We start from the raw sequence: 6,000 nt of genomic DNA on the forward strand, positions 1-6,000 counted from the left end.
ACCCTTTAGCCATAGAATCTTTAATTTTTAAGGGCTGCGTTCACCTCTTATGATGGCAGTTGGCCTGCCTAGACAGGATGAGGGAATGGGGCTTGCTGTGTTGACAAGCTCAGACAGGCTGCCTGCGTGACTCACCACCATCCTCTGGGTAGACACACACCTCAGAGTGAATAGGGTGGAACTTGAGCCCTGCTGTGAAGACAGAGCTGCTGTCACCCCATCTTTGAGCCAAGAGGGAAAGTAGATTTTTTGCAAGGGCAGGCTCAAACTGAGCTGCTGTAACTAAACACCCTGCTGAGCATGATATCATGGCATTATGAGCTCATTCAGAGGACAAAAGAGTGAGAAAAATAAAACTTCCCTGGGACAATGGAGTCTGTAAATAGGAAAAAGGAAATATAAGAAGGAATCACTTCTCAATAAGAACAATTAATATTCCAGACCATTGAAAGATTGTATTTAATTTCCCCCTTGCAACTTAAAACATTCAAACACATGCAGATGTTTTCTCAGTAAAAAACATTTTTGAAGAAACTCTCTGGGCTGCCTCTGGGAAGCGATATTGTCATTGCTGTATCACTGAGGGTTTACAAGTAAAAATTGAGGTGTCCAACTTAGTGTTTTGATATTCCTATCCATTTTGAAATAATCAGCACAGTCAAGCTAACTAACACAGTCAAGCTAACTGTCACATCACAAAATCACCCCTTTCTTTCCCTCCTCTCCCCTTCCTGTCCCTTTTTATGGTGAGAACATGTAAGATCCATCAGTCGGTTTGGCATCTGCCTTCAGCTCAGGTCATGATCCCCGGGTTCTGGGATAAAGTCCTGCATCAGGCTCCCCACTCAGTGGAGGTCTGGTTCTCCCTCTGCCTGCTCTGCCTGCTCTGCCTGCTGCTTACCCTTCTTGTGCTCTCTCTCTGACAAATAAATAAATAAAATATTTTTAAAAGGTCTAATTTTCTAGGAAGAAAAACATCCAAATATATTCTTTTTCCTTTGTACTTAAAAGAATATCAAGAAAAAAATTTTTTTCTTATTTGGGAAGCCAAAATTCTTTCCACAAAGAGGAAATATTGGGCTTGAACAAGCCATTATTTGATGAGAATACAAGATTGAAACGTTGAATGTTTCACCAGAAGCATAGTGTTCTGTTGAGAAGTGGTCCCTTGATCCTAACACTTCTTGCTTCCTGATAAGGTAATGGCAGTATGCGTCCAAGGGCTGACTTCCACGGTTAGCATATAAACTTCCTTTTTGGAGTGAGATTTTGTCCACTTATGGTTGCTTCCTTATCCATGACCCACATAGGTGATTGAGCCAACATATTCCAAGGAATAATTCGACTTGTTTATCTGATGGTACTTAATTTTTTAAAAGAGCTACAAGTTATGAGTATTAACATTTTCATGTCTTCAGATAAAAGTCACAGTAATATTGAATCTCTTCCAAATGCATCTTAGGCTTTAGATGAGGCTTTTTTTCCCATTCCCTCCACTGTAAAATAAAGGCAAATGAGAACATTGTGGCACTAAAAGAATTCAATTTTTGATATGCTCTTAACAGATTCAAGGAAGCATTCTTCCAGGAATTTTATCTCTAGTAAATTACTTTGAAGTTTAAAGAGTAAGAAAGAGAAGAGTAGCTCAAATTTGGATGAAGACCTGTTTTCCTTGCAAAGCCAGAGAAAGAAAGTTTGACTTTTCCAAAGTGGGCATGAATGAACTTCTGGTGAAAATCAGAAACCTATTGCTTCTAAGAGTACCAAATACATTATCATGGTGATGAGAATCTGTGTATATAACTGAATCAAAGGAAGGTACATTCACTCAATAAGACTTATAGAACACAGAATTTATGTGCTATGCATTCAACCGATAAAAAGATAAACTTATATAGAATTAATAGACCTTATCTGGTGCTTACACATAAGTTGTAGAGGCTGACCTGTCTTCAGATATCTACAACAAAACATGATATAGTCAATGGTAGAAGAGAGATAGAGAAAAAGTTTAAAATGAGTGTTTAAATGGATCTATAGATTGTTTTCTCCTAAAAACAAAATGATAATATCATTCAAGGAGCAAGCACCAAATCTCCCTCATATATAAATTCAGGATTATCAGCAGCCTGGTATTCTTGCTTGAAGATCTAATAAAAAATATACTGAAGGTGAATATGTAGTAAACATAATTAAAACCTAACAGCACTAAGTGGAAAATATTGACTGATCCAATCCACCAAAGCAAGCTTAGTTTTAGTCGATGTGAGGCCCCCTTTTTTTGTAAGAGAAAGCGAATTACTAAGGTGTTCTTCTATATGTCCTTTGGTATAGCTGTTATATAGAGAGCACCTGTGACTTGTCACACTTAAATGTCTTTGAACATCAATTCAACACAATGAACTAACTGGCATCAGGAGGTCTGGATGCCAGCTTCCATCATCAGACTATTGCAATGACTTTGGATGTGACAGCTTTTGAAAACAAAGTATGGTAAATGTGGATATAATGCTGCCATCCAATTTGTTGTGGAAGATGCTGGACACTTGGTTTCTACTAAGTTTTCAGACCTAAAATTCTTGAGAGAATGATCCAACAATAAGATTTAACTTCTCAAATGTTTAATTTGATCAAATCTATTTCCAGCTTATATCAGGCAGAGAAGATAAATTGGAGGCTTACCAACTTGTTGGCATAAGATTTAAGACCTGTCTGTGTATGTACAGCTGTTCAATAGCAATTCAAACTTATTCTGTAAGTATTGGCTATTTTGCCATAGCCAGTATTTCTCCTTTCACTCTCAAGACACTCATTTTTCAACTAAAATTTCTTTAGTGTATTTTACACTGGGAGAGATCTCTATCATCATTTTCCAATAAATGTATTTAATGTGGTATTATAATATGGTCTTAACTTTAGTCATTTATCTTTTTTTTTTTTTTCAACGTATAACCACGCCCGACTGGCTTGTGTTATTGGAGAAGGGCACGTGGAGTTAACAATGTGACAACAGCTGGGACCGGAGGTCGGGGAAGAACAGCCTCCCCTCCCCACACATGCCCACTGCCCCAAATAAAAAATAACCAACTATGGGAGAGCAGCTGAGACAGCGACGGAGGGCGGGGAAGGGAACAGGGAACCCAAGGGCAGCGGAAGAGACCATGCGTGTGCTGGGAGGGCCCAGAGGCAGCAGCGGTGCGAGTAACGCAAACACGAGTCTCTATCTTCCACGTAGGTCCATATAAATATATAGAGAGAAGCTGTTCGCTCTCCCCTGCTCTCCCCTCTGCTCCGCGCTGCTTGCCGCGGTCCCAGCTCCTCTTTCCACATGAGGGCGAAGGGAGGGGGATGATGAGCGAGTCATCACCGAATTGCCATCAGACCCACATCCATCAGCTTCTGGATCTTCTGTGCTATTACAGGATTCTTTAAGTGTTCGCTGAGCGCCTGGGGGTCCTTCTGCGTCTGCTGCAGGAAGAGCCGCATGGCCGGGTCGCTCATGATCTGCTGCACCTCGGGGTCGGCCATGGCCCGTCGCTTCACGTCTTCGGGGCTGTCGTGGCGGTTGTACTGGGCCATCACACAGCGCTGGTAACCGTCCGCCGCCTCCTTACAGTTGGAGTCCAGATCTAAGGCCTTCTGGTAGACGTCCATGGCTTTCGTGTAGTCCTACATGGCCTCCAGCGCGGCTGCCTTCCGGGTGTAGCCCTTGATGAAGGTCGGTTCCAGCTGGATACACTCCTCACAGTCCTTGAGTGCCAGCTGGAACTCCAGGAGTTTGGTGTAGCAGGCGGCTCGATTGCTGTACAGTTTGACATCTTTTGGATTCCGTTTGATGGCTTCTGTATAATGCTTTATGGCCTGGGGATTATCCCCTTTCTGAAAACATTCATTGCCTTTGTTCTTCTCCTCCAAGGCCAGGTCGGGGTTTATATAAGCCAGCCGCTCTTGCTCCTTCAGAATTTTCTCCGCCTGTTGGCATTTCTTGAGCACATCTGGGGTTCTGTGCTCTGCCAAAGACTTGTTATAGAAATGGATGGCATCCTTGTACTTTTCTTCTTTGAAGTAGGAGTTGCCAATTCGAGCGTAAGCTTTGGCAATCTGTCGATAGTCTTCTCGGTTTTCACGCCCCACTTCGATGGCCTTCTCACAAAGCTCCCGGCATTTACTGTAGTCGCCCTTCTCGAAGTACACAGCTGCTTGGTTGGTCATGTAAGTCATGTTGGTGGGGTCCGGGTCCTTGGCTCTGTTGTAGCGCTTCAGGGCTGTGTCAAAGTCTTTCTTCTTGTAGGCCTCATTCCCCAACTCCTCTTTCAGCATCTGCTTCTTGTTCTCTGGGAGGTCTTCTACCATCGGCTCTGGCTTGGTGTCCTTCTTGGGAGGAGGAGGTGGGGGAGGCGTTCCCACTTCCTCCTCCTCGTCCATACTGCCCAGGTCCACCCCTAGCAGGACACTGAGAGTGGTCATGATCCCGGGATCTTGCAGTTTGGTGCCCAGGTCGGACGGCTTGTTTCATAGCTGCCCTATCAGCTCCCTGTAGGTGGGATCAATGAGCAGCCTCCTGGTCCTGGGATCATTCTCCAACTTCGGGTACAGATTAGGCATGTTGAAAGGGTTCATGAACTTCTGCTCTGCCAGCCCGGCCTCCATGTTCTGTAAGCCCTCTCTGAGCTGAGGATTATTTGCTTCATGATTTAAACCCTCTTCGTAGGTTCACTTGGCTTCTTCAGTGCAGTTTTTTTTAAAATTTTTTTTAAATTTTATTTATTTATTTGTCAGAGAGAGAGTGGGAGAGAGAGTGAGTGAGCATAGGCAGAGGCAGAGGGAGAAGCAGGCTCCCTGCCAAGCAAGGAGCACGATGTGGGACTCGATCCCAGGACGCTGGGATCATGTCCTGAGCCAGAAGGCAGCTGCTTAACCAACTGAGCCACCAGGCGTCCCCACTTGGCTTCTTCAAATCCGTTTAAGAACTCAAGAACCGCTGCTTTCCCCGAATAGCCCTTGGCCCAGTCAGGCTTCAAGTCCACGGTCTTGTAGCCATTCTCACAGGCCTTCTGGTAGTCGCCCTTCTTGGCGTAGGCCGCCGAGCGGTTGCTGTAGAGCACGTGGTTCCTGGGGTCTAACTTCATGGCCTCCAAGTAGGGCTGGAGCGCGTCGTGGATGTTGCCTGCACTCAGGGCCTTATTGCCCTTCTCTTTCAGCTCATTTAACTGCTCCACAGCCCGGCCCGGAAGCCCGTCGAATCGACTCCGTCCGCTCCGCGTTTCCAACCACATGCCTTTAGTCATTTATCTTAATAATTTTCCTTTTTTTATGATATTTCAAATGAAGGCAACTGCTTCTTTTCCCGAGGATATCATTTATTTCCGTTATTAAATCAGTGAAAAACGAACATAGATTTAGCTTGAGAGGGAGAGGTTGCTGGTCTTTTCTAGCTTGGTATTTTTCTTCTGTTTTCTGTATTTGTGAGTCAGTATCCTGACTTCCGTCCCAAGCCGTCTTGTCAGTGGTCATTGAAGGTACTTATTAAATAGTAAATATGTCTAAGATTTTTTTTGAATTCTTAATCAAAATTTATATTGGAGCAAACTCCAATTTATGGCAGCGATTTGGGATGCTAAAATCCCTGGTCTAAGATTCTGGTTATAAGTAGTCTTCATTATAATTTATCCACTTAGCCCCTGGTTCTATCAACAGTATTCTGAATTGAAATCTAGGACCTGTGTGAGTGCTTCAGAGTGAACCACGTGACCAAAGACTCTAACAATCCTATTACACAGACCCTGTTATCCATGCTCTTTTCACTAGCTGCCTCATGAGCTGTTTGTAGGGGAGGACTACTTAATCTGCTCATCGGCCAGAACTTTTTGGGCCTGATGATTTCCCCCAAATATTTGTTTTTTCCATTAAATTAAATTTAATGGAATTCTTTAAATTAAGCATGCTAGTAGGATTTTTTTGAAATATGGTACTATGTGCCAAAATCTTAGGCTTAAACTC

General features: G+C 43.5%; 1 pseudogene across 1 annotated transcript; it reads right to left on the minus strand.

Annotated features, from left to right (window-relative positions):
- Positions 1-3,278: 3,278 nt before the first annotated feature.
- LOC308357106 (stress-induced-phosphoprotein 1-like) lies at positions 3,279-5,276 on the minus strand (annotated as a pseudogene). The gene is made up of 2 exons: positions 4,945-5,276; positions 3,279-4,716 (listed from the first exon to the last, which is right to left on the minus strand). The product of its transcript is annotated as a stress-induced-phosphoprotein 1-like (transcript).
- Positions 5,277-6,000: the final 724 nt, after the last annotated feature.

The sequence above is a fragment of the Martes martes genome (assembly GCF_963455335.1).
Source record: "Martes martes genome assembly, chromosome: 16".
NCBI classification, from domain to species: Eukaryota; Metazoa; Chordata; class Mammalia; order Carnivora; family Mustelidae; genus Martes; species Martes martes.